The following is a 20530-nucleotide window of genomic DNA, read 5'->3' on the forward strand; positions in this document are numbered from 1 at the left end:
CACTGGAACCATTTGAAGTCTTCTAATGAACTGTTTTTAAATGCAATATTATTGCAGTTTCTTAAATCTACAAAATTTACAAAAGCAGAGGCAAGAGAGGTACAGGATCTCAAAATAGTGATCTTTTCCTTGCTGTTGTTACTGTTTTACTGCTTTTCACAGAGAAAATCAGGCGAACAAGTGATGCTTTTTTTGGTCTCTGATGTTCCTTGAGAAGCATATACATGAACATGAGAATGCCTTTACTAGCTTCCTGTTTTTACTCCCTATGTCTGATCACATGAATCTCAGCTGCTTGTGGAACCATAGCTACTGTGTACTGAAATTAAACTTTTTCTCCCTTGGTTCAAATATTTATTTCTACAGATAGCAAAAAGAAGTAGCTCACAACTTCTAGTTTGCTGCATTTTTTCAAGAGTCTAAAGTACAGTTTTTTGATTCAATACAGTTACAAAGACAGCTTCAGAGAAGCAGTCTTTTCAAAGAAAGTCCTAATCTTTCAGCTGACAGTTGAAATACATGTATTGAAGGAATGATTCACATTTTTATGCACACCTTCAATTTCTGTTGTAGTAAGCAAGAAAGGGTGCAGGGTTCCACTTGCACACTGAGATCCCAAACACAGCAATACAGTTTACACACAACTAATAAGATTTTACTTATAAGTGATTTGGGAATAATTAGGAAATGCAATTGAATTTGGAGCTGCTGACTGACAAGGAAAATAGAAATGTGCCCTAAAACTATATAGCAAAATGGCCAGACTTAGCATTCATGCTAATTTCAGTTTAATCACTGAGTCATCTTGTTGAATATGCCATGATTTCTATGAGATACAACTGGAGGGAGAAGATACTACTCAAGACAAATACACACATTTAGAATCACATTCTACAAACCTACCCTAATTACTAGTTAGAACGTGTGTGTGTTTGTTATTTGATTATGAAAGCTTCACATCATAATCATTGATAAACCTCAACACAAGGAATTGTTAATTTTTGAAGTATTTAACAACTCTTCATTATGTGACATTTTTATTCAAAAGGAGATGTGAAATTACTGAAAACCTATAAAGACATTTTCTGCTTCTTTCAATAGTGTATTGTACTTATCCCATGATTAATAACCCAAAAATTCAAGTTCACTTTTGCTGTAAGGAAGGCTTTTTCTCTAGGATTTTCATTGAGGTGGATGTGTTGGAAATATTTTTTAATTAAATCAAATTCAGTTAGAATTTTAAAAATTGGAAGCAGAAAGCATCATCTCATGTATATTATATATTTCTGACACAAATGCAGCATTCTAAGACCTTTAATGTATAATGACAGCATTTCCCGGTATTTATCTCTTGTATTGTGTATCTGGTACTGGGTATACAAATGTTGCTCCAGCTTTTTTCACAGAAGCAACAAAAGGGTAAGAAAAGTCTAAATAGACACTGTAGCTGGTAATCTGATGAAAAAGATGCCCACAAAGCAAGTAAAGCAGAGCTGAAAAGAATACTGAAAATCAGTAGTCTCCACTGAAGATGTAAGTGAGATCAATTTCTCCTTCTGGAAAGTCCAGATGAGGAAGATGAAGTGCATCCTGTTCTCCTATGTTCTGTTGTTATTTTTATGTGAGAGATGTCAGCCAGGAGAAACAAGCCTCAAGTGCCAGGTGTTCAATGGGATGATCACAGTATGTCTGCCTTGGATTTGCTGAGGAAGGTTATTACTTTCAAAACAACTTAAAACTGCTATTTCCTATGTACTGTTCTGGATAATTCTTGTTCCTAAAAGTTTTACATCTCTCACCCCTTAGTTTTAAAGGCTCATCTTGATCCGCAGACCTCATGTGCTAGGAAGAAGGAAGTCTTTGTCTTGCAGCAACATTAACTCTCTTCTCTTTCAAGCCTGGATGATGGATTGTTCTCAGTGGTATCCAGATTGTACTCACTTTCCCTCAGTGCACAGGATTCTGAAACGTCTGAGAAAACTACCTATATGGCAGGAATACCTAGGAAAGTAGAGGACTTTTTCAGTTTTGTGAGTTTTTTTGTCTGGTTCAATGAAAAGGCTCTAATACTATATGAGCCATCCATAAATCTTGCTGTCTAGGGCTGAGAGAGAGCAAATTGTCCTTATGCTTGGTTAAGGTGAACAGAATTGTCCTTATGCCTTACTATCAAGCAGATGGTGTTTTCTTATCCTACAAGGCTGACCAAAGTGTTTAGAGCCCATGTGAGATGTTGTCACGTCCTGCTAAGATGAGGGAGATTAAGTGACTCATATTTGCAAATCTGCAATGGAGCAGACAATGGTGAGACAAGTCTCAAAGTCCAAACATTTATTAACCACCCACAATGTACATTGAACACATGATAATTGGCTAAGTATATAATGAGTTCTGGCAAACAATACAGTATGCCTTGCATTTCTTAATGGTAGTGAAGGAAAAAGGGGAAATATGAAAGGAGGGAGATAGAGGAATAGAGATCACTGGTCAGGGTTCCTGCATTTATCCCACCAGTGAGGGTTCCAGGAGGCATCTGTCTTCCTTGCTGCGCTGCGCTGCGCTGCGCTGCCCTGCCCTGCCCTGCCCTGCGCTGCCCTGCCCTGCCCTGCCCTGCCCGCTCACCCACCCTGCCCCAGCCTCTTTCCTCCCCCTTGATTTATACCCACTTTCCTTGGGTCCGTCCCCTAGATTGACCCACATACCTACATATCCCATGTATGGGGAGGGGTAAGGTGCTTCATGGGATGATATAATTAGCATGATCATGTTAGTCTTTGTTAACATATTGAGGAGTGTTAACTTTATTATGCATTTTGTGGATAATGAAGCAAAGGTCATTCACCAGACAGATGACCAGATGCCCAGAGCAGGGCCGTCCTGTCTCCACATGACTCCCTCCTTCAGCTGCATCTTGTGTTATTCAGGCAGCCTTATCAGCTTTGACCTCCACAGAATGCACCCTGTGACTCATAGTTTCGTCTTGAGGGTGTGTGAGGCATTCCTTAGCTCTGAGGGCCTCAACTTCTATCTCTTTCTCAGGCTGTTTTTCTCAGTCTCACAGGCCTGTTTTTTTATCTCTCACAGATACCAGTCCCAGTTTTGTAGCTCACTTTTTAGTAGAAAGCATTGTGGTTTCTACTACTTTCATCAACAGTTTGCTTTCCCAGTTACTGAAGACATGGCCAGATCTAAATACAAACCTCTTTAAAGTAATTTTCAGAATGAATCAATTTCCCTAAACAAGAAGTAGCCCTTGCTCTTCCAGCTCAAGATCATGCCATCTGAAATTCCTTTCGCATGGCACGAAGAAGAGGGCGAGACATAGAGATAGATGTAATTCCTGTGTGTAGAGATGTCTTTAAGGACCTCCTCCTACTATCTGATGAGTGTACAAATTTCTACCTTAGAGAAAGAGTGGCGATTTTACAAGGTGACCTAGTTATGAACTACTTCTTGGCTGTTGGATTATGAAGAACTTCTGAGCTTGAGTTAGGTTTTGAGTTTTCTGGAGAAGTAGAGGACAAGGTGAAAGTCACAGCAATTTCCTACCAGCAACTTCCCAGTCACATCACATACAGACAGGCTATAAGTTAGCGAGGAAGTGTTCTTTCTGCCTGTTAGTGATTGCTAAGAACACATCTGTGAAATGACCTTATACAGCTCTATTCACACAGCTGTAAAACCTTTACAGCAGATATTATGTTCAACAAAGTCAAGCACTATCCCCTTAAGAACTAGGTCATGTGTTGGACTTGGCTGCCTAGGTATCTAGTGCTGTTTTAGATGCCCTGGAAGATTAGGATGTGCCTGAACTCCAGGTGCTACTTTTAAAAAAGCAGCAGTTTCTTGAAGACCTGTGTCATATGTTCCAGTCCTATGTCAGTGTCCTGGATGCTCTATGGCTTTTTGCATGTAATCCTCTGTGTACATGTTACCTTGAGTTACTAGTATGCAATAGGCATATGGAAAATCACTGGAGAAAGGAAGAGAAGTCCTTTAGCACTGTGAATTATGTTGTTTGGGATATCCACAAGTACATGCTGTGAGCTGTGCTCCTTTTTTCACCCCCACCAGACCACTATCTTACTTGTTTCCAAAAATCCTGTCTTTTATGACATTGGTGCAAAGCTTCATGTAGGGTGTGTTTGTGCCATTATGGGTACAACTAAACTTGAGCACATCAGCACAGAAGAAACATCGTTGCCATAACAAGAGGTCACAGCTTTTCATCTTACTTTTTTCCCCCTTGTTTCCTCAAATATTTCATTTTTTGCACACTTACTCCTATGCCATTTTCACATAGTCTCTTTGTCTCAGGAAGGAAATGTGCAACATACCTCTTCCCTTCTTCTGTTTTAGCAGTGAACTACCTTTATATTTACCTGCATCGTGTTAGCTACTTTTTTCTGTATACTACTCTGTTAGCTTTATTCTCTTTTGTCATATATCTTCTTATTTTTTCTTTCCCGTTAAACCTATCCCTTTCATTTAATCTCTTTGGTTTATCATATCACATCAACTAACCTTTATTTCTCCTTTTTGCAGCCTAGGTTTTTTGGTTAGCACATTGTCCTATTTTTCCTGTTTCTCCTTTTCTCTCTCCTGAGCATTTTTACAGTGTCCTTTGTCTGTCTTTTTCTGTCACATTATCCTGCTTCTGCTCTCCATTTTCTCTAGAGTGTCATTTTGGTATAAAAGAAATTGTATTGCATGTTATTTATTCTCTACAATTTTGGGTGAATGGACCTGCCTGTATATAGAGACACATTTACACAATGACAATTACTTCCAAATTGTCACTATAATTTCAAGAGTACACTATATTTATAGTGGTTGAATTCTCCAATGGTTAATGTACTATAAATCTTTCACTCTTATTTATTCATATTCTGTCATAAAGAGGCAGTATTTGAATTTTCTGTTTCTCATGTGGGTTCTTTTAATGCCACAGGGCCAGACTGCAACTAGATCTAGGTATATGCAAGTTTGTAAATTGAGGGCAATTGAGTTCTTAATCACTGAGCTCCCAGAGAGCCCAGACAGGAGGAGTGCTTGGCTAGTACAGTCAGCAGCACTGATATATGGGAGGTGCAACTGGGGTCATCACTCTTCTCCATGACCTAGCAAGCTGCAGCTGGTACAGAAAAAGTATATGCAACGCAGGCTTTTGTAACCCTAACTCTGCTTCAGTTGCCGTTGCTTCCACAGGGAAGGTGAGAAAATCCTGAAGTACCCCTCTGAGGACTTTGGTTGGTGCTATGCTCAGCAGGGAGGAAGTCCCTGTTGTCACCCTCTGGAGTGGCATTTGTCAGGCATGACAGTGCCTTAGAAAAGCACAAAAAATGCATGTCTGATGTAAAATTAATACTGTCATCTTGCTACTTGGTAGAGTGGCTTTGAAATACAGAGGAAACTACATTTTGTGATGCTGTGAAAGAAAAGTTAGATTTTGTGGCATTCTTCATTGTTGAAGATGTCTAAGATGAAAGTGGTTGCTGCAGAGCCAAAGTTTCCTTGAAAATCTGTAAGGTGAAAATATGTAGGAGAGAGGTGACAGAATGGGCACAGACTTTACTGTATACACATAGGAGCATAATTTTAAGTTTTGTCTACCTTGAAAAATTCATTGCAAAGAGACCTGAGGAGGTCACCTAATTAACTGCCTTCCCCTACAGTAACCTATTTCTTTTTTGTCTCCTGTCATCTATCTGCTCAAATTTTTTCTTAAAGACCACAAACAAAAAAGATGTTACAGCCTCAAGGTATCTGGCCATAAAAAAATTTTCCTAATGTCTCATTTGAATTATTGTTCTTTGTAGTTTAAGGTATTTTCATATCAACTATACATGTGGGGTAAAGATTAAAGATTAATTTCTTCTTACTGCAGCAGTCTTTAGGGAACTGGAGACTATTTTCAGAATTCTTCTCTCAGACTTCCCTTCTTTATGCTAAACAACCTCAGTCCTTTTTTTTTCTTTTTTTTTTTTTTTTAACAGATTGTTCTTTATGCATCTGATTCTCTGAAGATTTTCTAATTGTTCTGTATGTATGTTTCATAAAACTGATCTCATGCTTTTGCTGGAAAAAGCAGGTACAATATAGCAAAGACAGTGTTTCCCTTGTTCAATGGAGTTGCAATGGAAGACATCATCTATCTTTTATCCTGATGTTTGTCTATTTCAGATTCAATATTTGATAGACTGTAACTTCCAGATCCTTTTCCAAAGAACCAATAAATTGTTCTGCAGTCTGTGGTCAGCTATTCCTACTTTCACATGCTAGATTATTTTTTTGGCTGTTTATCTACTCTGTCAAGATAATTTTGAACCTTAGCCTCTGAAATACATGCAGTCCCACCAGCCTGCTGCTAGCAGCAGAGATAAAAATTACCAACACTCTAGTCTGTCTTTTTTTGGCCACAAATGGAATTGTTGAATAAGGCTGGATGTAGAGAAGAAGTCTGAGAAATCCCTCTTCATGTGTCATTCTGACAGCAGACCTATTCCCGAATGATTTAATCTTGCTCATGTTTTCTTAGCTTGCTTAAGAAGTCTCATGTGAGAGTCATCATACATACAGGATAAGCTACTTCTCTTGAATCCACAACATGTTACATTGATTTACAAGAGTATTATGTTGTTTTGACTTGTTTTTATAAATAATAAGCTTATATTTCCATCTGATTTTTTTCACCTGAGAATTCACATTGTGCTAATTAACCTAAAATTCCCTACTCTCTGTTTGCTTCCTTTCTGTCTTCTGTCCTTCACCTGCCATACACAAATTCTTAAAGGTATCTGTTGTAAATCTGAGATTGCTATTACTGTGTGTTTTTCCTTGGATGAAGTTCAGTGTGATTTTTTTAAAGTCAGGATTATTTTAAAGCATCTAAATTACCCCAATAGTTTGTAAACTATTCCTTTCATGTTCTAGGGACATTAGGATATTCTTTTGTCAACAGTAGCAGTGATGACGACTTTCTTCAGTGGGCTCAGTTTGAATTGCCATGAGTTATGAGAACCAGCAAGCACTGGGGATGTTTTTCTGGCCAGAATGATCTGTGTGCTGTTGGTAAAGGGCACTGTACTTTGCACTAACCACCTTTACCTGATGATCTCAGAAGTCTTAAACCAGACTTCTGGTAAGTCTGAGAACTTCAGGGCTCCTGTTTCATAAGAGAATTGCTGAGTATTGGCTATTTTTCTGCGGCATTGGAAATGTGTTTATTTCCTTTTCCTGCTACCCTTAACTTAGATACAACACTGATGTCAGGTATTGCCTCAGCAATGGCTAAACCATCAGACAAATCAAAGTACTTTCCTCTGGTTTACAAACATTCACAGTTCACTTCATTATCTAAAGTAATAAACATTTTCCAGGCACCTTTTCTGCTGTGCAGTATGCCCATTGAAACAATGGGACTAGATAGACTGAAAGATTATTTCAAGATCATGAATGTGGTGAAATTTGAGTCAAAATCTACCAAAGTCAAAAGAAATATTGTTTTCTGGGTTTTAGCTCAAATATTGAGCTTTGGGTTTTAGCTCAAATATTTTCTCTTACATTTTGTGAACATAAGGATACTGCATTGTTTCACTTTCTTAAGGATACAGTGTTGGCTACAGAGAAATTAGCTTATATTTATTTATTTATCTACTTCCAACTTTCATCTGGGCACAGAAGCCATTAGGATGACAAATATTTTTATATTTACAAATTGAAATAGATTAAAAATAAGCATATGCTTTCTGTCACTGGAAATACTTGCAAATAGAAGATGGAGAAGCAATGTGTTATGTTCTTATTGTCAGTAGAAGTAAGACTTGGTGGTATTAATATCTGATATTGAACACTTTTTCTTTTTTCAAGCAGCTGCAATCTAGAAAATAGAATTTCAGTGACAAGGGTAATAGAGATGAAGTAGACATTGTATTTGTATTATCTAAGATAGAATTAAAGGGAAGTTGGTGATCATTGAGCAAATGACTTTGCAAGTTGGTGTTTTGTTTGTTGTTTGGGTTTTTTTTAATTACTTTCTCACTGTGATCTGTGAATATTAATTTTCATCATTTATAGTGAACGTTGTCTAAGACAGGAAAAGATAGGAAGGTCTGTTAGAAATTTTGTGCTAAAAAATTGCTAGCTTAGGGCTTGTAGGAGCTGTAGGTGAGTGCTGCAAGATGCTTGTTCTTAAATGCCTTGCAAGCCTTGTGGCACATCACATTGCCTACATTTCCTATGTTCTAGAGAGCTAAATGTTTGAATGAGCAGCTGTTACTTTCTGTTGTTCACCAGAATGTGATATTCCTGTGCTGTTGTGTAAATGTGTATCTCTTCCCTGAAGCCTGAATATTCAAAAAAAAGAGATGCTGTTCCATTTAACACAAAATGTTTCACTTAACTTTCGAAAATTTTCCAGGGAAGAAATCAAAGTCTACCACATAAATTTTTCTATTCAAATTACTTATCCTCTACTGCAACCGCTATGAAACACAGAGTCCTTTGTGCCAAGCTGTGACGGAATTTACATTATAAAGTGACATGGGAGAATAATAAGGAAGGTGAAAACAGGAAATAATTCAATCCAGTTCTGTTTATTTCATCTTCTTGCATCTGTTACTTTAGGAAAGTGGAAAGGCCTCACAGAGTCTTGCAGACACTTAGAAGCTTTGAATCAGAAGTGTAACTGAAGGGGGTACAGTTCAAAGGCTCAAAAGAGTTAGTACACTGCATAAGCCTCTTAGTACATTTCAGTTCCTTTACGCATTGGCAGTCTTCTCATGTATTTGTTTATGTGTGTTTGTTTCTTTTATGCACTTTTATACACCATTAGACTGATAAAACCTTCTAGCTTCTCACTTCTAACATACTAATATATATATTTTTTAAAGATATGACAGAAGAGAAACTCTGGCTGAATAAAGTAGACATTATAGACAGATTTAGTATGTAATAAGGCTATATGCTGAACAAAATGCCACCATTCACAGTATCCAGAAATCGAAAAAATCAGTCTTTGAGCATGTATGGCAGTCAAAAGTTTGTCTACCTCAATTACAGTACAATTAACTGTTGTACCAACATTTATATGTAATCTCCACACAATGTTTGCTCAAGGGTTTGGTGCCTCTGTAAGACAGGATTTTAGTAAGTGGAAAAAGATTCTGATATCGTTCATTACAGCATAGGACACATATCATCATGTCATGGGTTTATTATAATATTGTCACCTGAACTATTCCAAAAATACAGTTCCATAAGAAACAGTTTCATAATGTTAGTAAGGGGTAATCCATTACTTCATATAACATACAATGACAAAGTCCATGAAGGGCTAACACAAAAATAAGTGTGTTGAACACTGTGTTTAATTACTAATGGAAGTTTTTAGTAGATATCTATGAATTTATTGCATCAGCTGTTTATTTAAGGTCATCCAGGAATAATGGTAACTTTTCTCTAGTCTAAATAATTTCTTTTCAGCCAAAAAAGTGAACAATGATTTGAATTTAAACCGTATAAAACTTTCATGAAGTTGAATTGCTTGTACGTGTACAACAGCACCAAGAACTGGGAGATCATAATCTTAAATCTGTCTGGAGGAAGAATGATTTGCAAGATTTTATTTATTTATTTATTTATTTATTTTTACAAATTCCCAATTTAATCATTGGACTGCATACATTCTGAACCTTTTTTGTCATAGTACGAAGATATCTTTATGCAAATGTGTTAAATTCATGATATCTTCTGCATTTACTAAATTACTCTGCCCTTTTGTCATAGTAAGGAGGATGACAATATTCATTAAGACAGACATTAAAGACTAGTGATAACCTATTGTGATAAACACGGAAGGATCAGGAAATGGCCGTCAATCTAGGCCTGAGGAAATCTTAAAGCTACAGAGTGAGTGAATCTCTAGCCTCCCCTACCTCAAACGATTCATCTCTTCTTTTGTCAGTGAATGCAATGACAGCAAGAACAGTCCAAAAATAACCGGTCCTCTGGCATTTTTACAAGTGTGATTTCAAGGTCCTTTTCTAAAAATCTTATTGCCCTATTCAGGCCCTCAAAATGACATTCATGTTTGCTCTTTTAATTTTTTTTTCTTTCTGAGGACTGAACTGGAGATTTTACAGATCCAGTTGCCAGCTCCATTTTAGTGCATATTTATCCAAAAAGCTGGATTAGTACTACTTTTCAAAAGTAAAGAAACCTCACTAATTGTTTCATGTTCCACCAGCTTTGCTTATTCAGGTAAAAATACCCTGCTTGTTTGAAAGTAGTTGTTGTGGGAACACTATAGACTTGTTGCATGTAAGTCTTCATGTTTTCTTTGTAAAATTCATTAGAGTTTACTTGCTTACTGCTTCTTGTTTTGATAAATGATTGCATTAAAATTAATCACCTGTGTTGCCCTATACCATTCTCATACATGATTATCATGGTAGCACGTCCTTTATCTCCAACTGTAATTTTAATCCTGTAATCTGGTTTGCTTGTTAGACTCAAGACTTCAATGGATATTTGACAGAAAGGAAAACCATATCCAGACTTTGATCATCAGGTGAAAAATATGTAGATCCTGACTGGTTTTGTATGTCTTCTTACAATTCTAAGGCTTGGGCTCTTTGGCTGTTTCAGCTCTCTATTGTCACAGTGTTTGTTTTTTACAGAGGACAAGAAGCTCTGAATACTGTAAGTGCTAACAAATGCAAAGAATAATTACATGTTATTTTCAAAACAGGAACCATTCTGTGATAATGTGACTTTGTTAAATGGGCTTGGATTGATGGGTCTGTAACCCATCCATTATTACTGCCAAAGAACAATGCAAGCTGCCCAACATATCACAGAAAAAAAGCTGTGCTGTGTGAATATCATCTCCTTCCCAAACGCATACCCTTTCCCAATCACAGTATTACAGCAGAATCAGCCCTTGTGTTAGGTGCTAAATGAATATCTGGAAAAATTGGGGGATTTTCCAGATGTCCCAGCACAAAACTGATAGTTCAGTTGATGCATAGAGTAAATTCTACTACATTGTTCTAATCTGTTCTCTGACAGTATTTCTGGCTTTAAAGATGCCACTGAGGAATGCTATTGAATACTTTAGGACGCATCTTAAGAAAGTGCTTAATTTAGATGAATTTTGGTTAATGGAATTACATTTTCAGTACAGATAAACCCTGAATAGGGGTCAAAAAGGATACCCCCCCCCCCCTCTTGAATATAAAAAAAGCAGCTTGTGTTATTTCTTGCAGTCAGTTATTTTGCTTTCAAAGACAAGATTTATACAAGCTGATGAAGGGAAAAGTAGTTAAGGTAACATTTATATATGTCTTACATGTAAATAGTATAGGGTAGTTTTGGAATTTGCTTTAACAGTGTGACGTATATTCAGTAGGTTTTGCTTGCAGTTGGTATAAATTTTGATGTAATAATACAGTTCACCTGCAAATGAGTGATTCCTGTCAAAAAAACATGAATGTATTTTTAAACCGGAAAAGAAAACCAGTCCTAAATCAAGTTTTTTCTCCTCAGATCTCTGTTATTGCAAGCAGTTCCCTTACCAACAACTGGAAGTAATTTTCAATGGAAAAAGAGGTTATGTTTTTCAAATAATATTTAATTTCCTTATCTAATTGCTTTGGCATAAACAAGATACAAAAACTTTTGCTGCCTAAAAACTCCTCATAATTTCTATTTTACACCAAATTATACTAGCTTTGAAAGGAAATAATGCATCTGCAGATGGTGTTGGATTGTGTGAAATTAATTACTACATGTGCAAGTTCTCAATAATTAATTCCACTGAGGCCTTTAAAATCCATTGTGAGCTGAATTACATGCTTTTTAGTCTTTCCTTTTCAACCTGAAAATTGCTGTATCATATTTTAAGCCCAGTTAAAAAGTCACATGTAAAATATATTAAGGTCATCCAAGAAAATGCATTAGATTTTCTTTGTCATGCTCACAGTGTAAAGAAATCAAGCTGTTACTGAGTTTGTACGGTGATCAAACATTTCTAAATTACTTTCTGAAAGTAATTATCTACTACTGATTTGGTGAACATGGGATCAGTGTTCAGCCCCCAAATAAGTTTTAATATAGTAAAGACAAAGGTTTCAGACTTCAGCACTTATGACCACTTGTAACAAGCTTTTCATGCCTTGTGTTTGGACAAGTTTGGAAGAAAAGGGATTGCTATATGGAAGCACTGATGTAGTTTGGGGTAAATTCAGGAGGTTGAAAAGGACTTTTAAGGGTGGAAATTTTTGGATGATATGGCTAACCTTACCATTAGACCTCTACCCTGGCTTAGGAAGTGATGAGGAGAAGGCTGAGGTGCTTAATGCCTTCATTGCCTGTGTTTAATAACAAGACTAGTTGTACTGAGGGAATCCAGCCTCCTCAGCCAGAAGACAGAGACTGGGAGAACGCCCCCCCACAATCCAGGAGCACCAGTCAGTGACCTGCTGCATCACATAGACACACACAAGTCTATGGGACCGGATGGGATACACCCGAGGGTGCTGAAGGAGCTGGCTGGGGTGCTCGCCAAGCTGCTTTCCATCATTTACCAGCAGTCCTGGCTGACCGGGGGGAGGTCCTGACAGACTGGAAATTGGCCAGTGTGATGCCCATATATAAGAAGGGTTAGAAGGATGATCCGGGAAATGACAGGCCTGTCAGCTTGACTTCAGTGCCTGGGAAGCTGATGGAGCAGCTCATCCTGAGCAGCATCACACAACACATGCGGGACAACCAGATGCTCAGGCCCAGTCAGCATGGGTTTATGAAAGGCAGGTCCTGCCTGACAAACCTGATCTCCTTCTACGACAGGGCGACCTGCTCATTGGATGAGGGAAAGGCTGTGGATGTTGTTTACCTTGACTTTAGTAAGGCCTTTGACACCATTTCCCACAGCATTCTCCTGGCAAAACTGACTGCCCATGTCTTGGATGGACACACTTCGCTGGGTAAAAAACTGGCTGGACGATCGGGTCCAGAGAGTTGTGGTGAACGGAGTTAAATCCAGCTGGCGGCTGGTCACGAGTGGTGTCCCCCAGGGCTCAGTGTTGGGGCCACTCCTGTTTAACATCTTTATTGATGATCTAGACGAGGGGATCGAGTGCACCCTCAGTCAGTTTGCAGATGACCCCAAGTTGGGTGGGAGTGTTGATCTGCTCGAGGGTAGGGAGGCTCTGCAGAGAGACCTGGACAGGCTGGAGCCATGGGCTGAGGCCAACTGGAGGAGTTTCCATAAGGCCAAATGCCGGGGGCTGCCCTTGGGCCACAACAACCCCCAGCAGCGCTACAGGCTTGGGGAGGAGTGGCTGGAGAGCTGCCAGTCAGAGAGGGACCTGGGGGTGCTGATTGACAGCCGGCTGAACAGGAGCCAGCAGTGTGCCCAGGGGGCCAAGAAGGCCAATGGCATCCTGGCTTGTGTCAGCAACAGCGTGGCCAGCAGGGACAGGGAAGGGATCTTACCCCTGTACGTGGCACTGGTGAGGCTGCACCTCGATTCCTGTGTTCAGTTTTGGGCCCCTCACTACAAAAAGAACCTAGAGTTACTCGAACATGTCCAGAGAAGGGCTACAAAGCTGGTCAAGGGTCTGGAACACATGTCCTACGAGGAGCAGCTGAGGGAACTGGGGGTGTTTAGTCTGGAGAAGAGGAGGCTGAGGAGAGACCTTATCACCCTCTACAGTTCCCTGAAAGGAAGCTGCAGAGAGCTGGGTTTGAGCCTCTTTAGCCTAGTAGAAAGCGATAGGACAAGAGGGAATGGCGTCAAGTTGCGTCAGGGAAAGTTTAGACTAGATATTAGGAATCATTTCTTTACAGAATGGGTTGTTAGGTGTTGGAATGGGCTGCCCAGGGAGATGGTGGAGTCCCCATCCCTGGAGGTGTTTAAGAGTTGGGTCGACATAGTGCTGAGGGATATGGTGTAGTTGGGAACTATCAGGTTAATGGTTGGACTGGATGATCTTCAAGGTCCTTTCCAACCTAGTTGATTCTGTGATTCTGTGACATGTATAAATTCTGACTGTGATGAACTTTGCACAGGAAGGGAGGCTTTGAATAAACAAAAAGATTTGAAAACTCCAAGTTAATAATGATCTGCCTTCTGAAGCCTGACTACTCTGGGCTCAGTAAGGACAAAGTTCACAATGAGTATCATGCTATGTAAAACCTCTGAAGCCAATGCTACTCTACTTTTTCCAACTAGCTGTTCAGCCTGGATTCAGTCCTGTGAATAACTCTAGTGTTGTGTGAGGCATGGCCATATTAGCTTGCTGCTCTTGTGCTCCTGTAGGGTCTGTATAGGTAGGGAGGCTGCTGGTCTAATATGACTATACTGCTTGTGACAGTTGATGCTAATTCACCATAGGATAACTTGGGTGCAACTGCATGGGGCTACACTGTGTCAAGCAGACATATGTTGATGTACATGCTTTTTGGCACTAGCTTGAGCCAAATGACTAGTTTGAGCATTCAGACTTATGCAGGGTTTTTTTCTCACTAAAATAGAAGATTTGCAGGGACTGTGTTTTTTTGGGTTTTGGTTTTTTTTTTTTTAAAGGGCAGTGTAGAAGAACCCTATTGCAAACTGAACAATAACTTTTTCAGCACATTTGTTACCCAATTGTTTGTTGTGTTATTTAATCAGAGAAGATCCTGTAAATCAGAACATTTCTGACCGATATGTGGCTAAAGAATAGATGGTCTTATTGAAAAAGCAGTAATGCAAACAATCATCCTTATCAACTTGAATTGAATTTTAGCTCTTGTCTCAACCTTTATTCCTTTTTATGTTTTATGAAAATCAAATGGGAAGGGGGGGACTATCTTTCCAGGTGTAAATTCTGGTACGTATAGTAGCTGAGTAAATCTCTCATGCTGTCTGCTATATTGCACTTAAGGATCTGTCAAAAAAATGAATAAAATTGTCAGTCTCCTAACTTGCTAATGCAGGTTGATACCTTAAGTCAGACAGTCCCTTAGAAGACTGAAGGTGGAAAGAAACTCTGAGAAGGGAGCAGTATTTTCTCTGCCTCAGGCACTGAGGATACGTGACTCGCTGGACTTTCTACTTTTTGCAGAGCCATGATATGTGTGCTTCTGTAACCTTTCAGTCCAGACAGCAAATGGATAAATGCCAAGGAAAGCATGATCTGCTTTCTAATCAGCAGACAAGGCCAGTCAAAAAGAGAGGTACTTTTTCCTTCTATAACCCCAGTGTGCTGGTTATAGTAACAGACAGTATATTGATTCAAGTTTGGGATTTTCTGTGTCTATCAGATAAAAGGCCCATGTAAATCACCTTTAGCTTTTCTTGCCTGAATTAAAGAGTAATTATGTGGTTGATGCAGATTAGAAGCACATCATAAAACTGCTTCTAGTGTTTCAATAACCATCATGAAGTACAGTTTGGTTATTTGGATTTCACAGAGACTTCTAGCAGCGGATTTAAGTTTTTTCACCATGTACCTGATATAGAATGCGTTCCTGACAAACGTGAAGCATCTGCTATTTATATTAATGTCTATGTTGTTCAGGGAACCTATGTGTTCCTGACACACAGAGGGCTCCTCATCCAGGGACTGTGACCTGGAGTTCAGCCCATTTTCATTAAGAAATCATGAGAAAGCAGATGTATTATCCTCAGATAAGCTTGTGGTTACAGTATCACTTCGGGAAGTTCATGATAGTGGTGGATTTGTTACTGTCTGACTTGGAGAGCAGACAAGAGCTCAGTGCTCTCTCATGCTCCTGAGAGCTGTAATACGCCAGGAGCTTAACCTTGAGTCAGTTTTTCTTTTTATAAATGTCTCCTTTTCTGGGAACAATTAATATGCATTGAACTAAATAAAAGAAAATGTCTCAATCTTTGGCCCAGTTGTTAAAAGGCACCCTAGGTTGTGGGAAAATGTGGTGCAAGACTGTTGTAATAGCAATCTATGCAAAGTAGGACTGCTGTAACAGCAAAGATCCCTTAGCTTGCAGACAAAGGTGAAGAGATTTGGACATACATTTGCTACCTACATTTGCTACATTCATGTGAGAAGAATAAACCTGGACTCATGGGCTGGGGTTGCCGAAATACAAATATGTAGATCTGTTTGAGATGATACCTGAGATACCTAGAAAAGCTGCACAAGGCTGGGAAACATGACAGTGGACTAAAGGGAAAATTCCACTCTGTTAGAGTTGCAGCTGGAGGCCAAATAAAACATCCCACCATGCCTGAAGTGGCCATGCGTAGGCAAACATCTCTCTCTCTCTCTCTCTCTCTCATTTTGTCCTCTTCTTTGCAGTTCCTTTTATGAGTGTGCTCTGAGTTTCCCTTGAGACTTCAGGCCTCACCATGTAGCTGACAGTGAATATCTAATTTTAAAACCTCCCTCTCATGGTTTGAGGTATAGCTTCTATTTTTGTGTACTAATATTGATGTTTGAGTTCCTTCATATCTGTCTATCGGTAGGTACATAAACATTTATAGCACACAGTTTGCATATGCTAGTGGTGATGATGCTGGGACATAAATCATGGTATTAGCTGCTTAGTCTCCTTATAGGATGTGTCCCTAAGGACACATGCTTGAGCAATACTTTTTTAGAGCATTATACAACATTCTGAAAATGTCATTTTGCACCTTGATATTACTTTCCTTTTTCTCACTGAAGATTTAGTGGGTTAAATAATAGCTGATTGTTTATTTTAATTAAAATGTCAAAATATTCATAGCAATACAAATATTTTTTTAAGCTTATAGCTTGTAATTAAAAATGACCTAACAGTTAAAGTAGGCTTTATTTTTCTCTTTGATCCTCTTGTTTGTTTGCAATATGACCTTTGACTTCCCCATCCACAAACTATTTATAGTCATACTTGTCTGGATGATTTATTTATCTTAATTAACATTTATTTGTCTTTGTTAACATTGGAAAAGTGTTTTGAGATCCATGGATGGAAACTAGGATACAAGTACAAAGTATTTTCTGCTGCTACAAATCTATTTTACCAGAATCATGAAGATGCGAGAGAGAGATGGATGCAGATGTATGTCTGTATAACAGCTATTCTGGCCTCCTGGGAGCAAGTTAACATTTCTTCCTGATAGGACTGATATGTTCATAGACTAGATAATCAAACACAGATGCATTATACCAGCAAGGTGTTTTAAAGGAGAATCTTGACTAAAAATAAAGATACTCTTTGGCCATCCTGTAAACATCAGCACAACATGTGAAAGGCCTTGATAAAACTGAGGATTAAAAATAACGGCATTTTAAAAAGTCATGAATCATGTTCTGCTCTTGGTAACACCAATATAAAGCCAGAAGAGCTACATTTTAAATAAAAATGCTTTGCAGAGAAGAAACTTCAGTTTGATTAAAGCACATTTCCTAGATGAGGATCCTGTGAGCTGACATCCCATGAACTTGAAAACAAAATCTGGGCAAGATACAGGATCTCTTAATTCTTCCCTTTTGAAGATAGAAAGGATGACGCAGCTGCTATTTTCCTAATAGGTAATTCTGAAAGTGAAATCTAGCCACTTAATGAATCCTCAGACAAAGCATTTTAAGATATCACCATAAAAATGCATCCAATCGCTTCCTAATATCACCCTTTCTACACTGTTGTTAGCTGATCCCCTTGCTGCTCATCCATGTGGGCACCAATGATCTGGCCAGGGGAGACCCTGAGGATATCAGGAGGGGCTACAGAGCTCCAGAGTGAGCCTGTGGGCAATGGGAGCCCTGGTGGCATTTCCTTGATCTAAGGGAAGGGTTGTGGGAGGTTGTAGGGCAATCCTGTACATCAACACTTTGTACAGAAGTTGTGTCATAGATTGGGATTAGGTTTTTACAAACACCAGAACCTCTTTAAAGGCTGTGAATGAGAGCAACAGAATCCACCTGACAAAATGTGGCAAGACCTCTTTGCCAGCAGAAATGCAGGGGAGGACTGAGACATGGTGGATCACTTTATAGCTGAAGACCTGCAATGGACAGGTACAAGCTCTTCAGGAAAGGTTGGTAAGCAAAGTAGTGGCAGGAGAGCTGAGGGAGGTGTTCTTTGCATGAAACAGCAGCTTGAATGTAGGGAGCTCTTGTAAAAGATGGACAACAGGCTGGGTAAGAGCTTGTGGGTCAAAACCAGAGGAGAGGCAAATGTTGGTGACACTGTGGTAGGAGTCCATGGTGGAACACCCCATGTCCTGAGTGGGTAAACAGACAAAGCCTCTTTTAAACAACTCAAGAAACTTTCTGGATTGCACTCAATAACAGGCCTGCCATTCAGGGGGTCTCAGACAGGGTGGATCAGTGGCCCACAAGAATCTCGTGTGATTAAAGAAAAACTGGAAAGCACTGCACCTGGGAAGGAAGAACCTTTTGCAATGATACAGGCTGGGGCTGCTTGGGGAGCAGGTCTGCTTAAAAGAATTGGGAGCTCTTGATGGTCAGGGAGCTAGCTACACATGAGCCAGCAGTATGCCCTGGCAGCAAACCTGGCTGACAGTGTCATGGGCTATATTAAGAGAATCAGGGCCGGTAAACAGAGGGAAGAAATTGTCCTCCTCTACCTAGCACTTTTTAAACCTCATCCAAAATACAGCATCCAGTTGTTTTATGCCTCCAGTACAAGAAGGACCTCAATAAATTAGGATGCATTAGCTGAGGGCACCAAAATGTTTGGGGGCTGAGCATTTGACGTGTAAGGAGAGGCTGAGGGAGCAAGGATTGCTCAGCCTGGAGGAAAGATGGCTTCAGGGGAACATAAAAGCAGACCCTAGTGCCTTTGTGGAGGGTGTTCAGGAGACAGACCAAGGCTCTTCACAGTGGTGCCTGGTGGGAGGATGACAGGCAAAATTGTAAGTTGAAAAAAAGGTTCAGACTGGCTATAAGGAAAAACTTTCTCACCATGAGGACAGCCCAGCAGTGGAGCAGGTTGCCCACAGATTTTATGCAGCCTCTTTCCTTGGCGATTTTCAAGACCAGACTAAGTAAAGCCCTAAGCAACCTGGTCTGATCCCTTGACTGGCCCTGCTTTGAGTGGGAGGTTGAACTGGAGACCTCCTCAGGTCCTTTCATACCAGAATTACGCTATGAATCTATGATTCTAATAGAGAAATTGTAGTGAGAATGTAAATTTTTGAAGCTTTGGTGCATTTTGTTTAATCTCTGTAGGTTGTTCTATTATGCCTGTCATTCTGGAAAGTCTTAAAGTGACTTCAACTAGGGATAGGCAGGCATAGCATACTCTCCAGTGATTCAAGTGCCTAGTTTCCACTGATTTCTGAGGGAGATAGGCACTTACACTGGTTTGAGGAATTTGGACTAAGGACTTTCCCCCCACCTATTTTTTTTTTCGTGAGTATGCTAGGTGAAAAAAGCAATTTTAAAAAAAAACCAACCCAAAAATTAATGCACCTATGGCAGTTCTCCTTGGCTCATCTTTCCTAAGAAAAGAAGCAGCTGGTAAGAGGGAAATCAGATTTCTGATCCTGCAGAAGTCTTGAACTAGAAAAAAGAAACAAATCACAATACCTCTCCCCAGCACTGTGTCTTCACCATACCACCACTCTCAACCAAGCATGAGAAAAAACTAGTTCTCTAGAAGAAACTAGTAGTTTCCTGTTGATTTCATATCACAGCACCATCTGCAGAAAGATCTATTCACAAGTATGGGTATCTGCCAAAGTGTACTCCATCCTTTTGCTGCTCTTTCTCCTACAGGCAAGTCCATCAAGCTATTTACTAGGGAAAATAGTTTTCCTCTTGTCATCAATATTAACAGGAACAGCTTAAACTACATCTGCCACTTTGTGGGAGATCAATGTAAAGAAAATAAGACCAGCAGGAAATTGCAAGGCAGCAGTAGGAAAGCAGAATTCATTTTCTAAATATTGATGTACAACTACCTTAGATACATTTTATTTGGAGCCTACGAAGCAACTCTTTGGCTCAGAGTTGTCATAAGTGAAAGGGCACAATAAATATTTTGTGTCCTGCAAGCAACTTGGAAATTCACACCTCAAAATATTTTGTTGTTTTGCCTAAATCTTTTGGTTTCTTGCTATTATTCATGGATTAAATATGCTTAAAAATGAGGAGATAGCATGGGGAAGGGCACACGTAAGGGTTTAAGCATGTCTAAGTTCTAGGAGACTGCTGTTCCAGAAGACAGTATAAACAAACCTCCACATCAAAATGCAGATATATGTCATGTCTGAACATAAAGTTGAATACAGAGAGTTATAGGAGGAGAATTTTGCTTTTTCTGCTCTGGGGAGATGAGAATAGAAGTTTAAAAAAACTTTGAGAGGCTGAAGGGCAAATTCTGTCTTAACTTTACAACATGACCCTAAGAAAAAGCACAAAATATAAGGTGACTACTGAGTGAAAACCTTGGAATGTCAGGTTTATTTTTCTCTGGAAGCTGACTCCTGCACCTAGGGACTTTGCACATTCTTTTTAAAAGGAGCAGCATACATCAAATCAATCAAAATGAA

Source organism: Athene noctua, chromosome 1 (genome assembly GCF_965140245.1).
Source record: "Athene noctua chromosome 1, bAthNoc1.hap1.1, whole genome shotgun sequence".
In the NCBI taxonomy this organism is placed as follows: domain Eukaryota; kingdom Metazoa; phylum Chordata; class Aves; order Strigiformes; family Strigidae; genus Athene; species Athene noctua.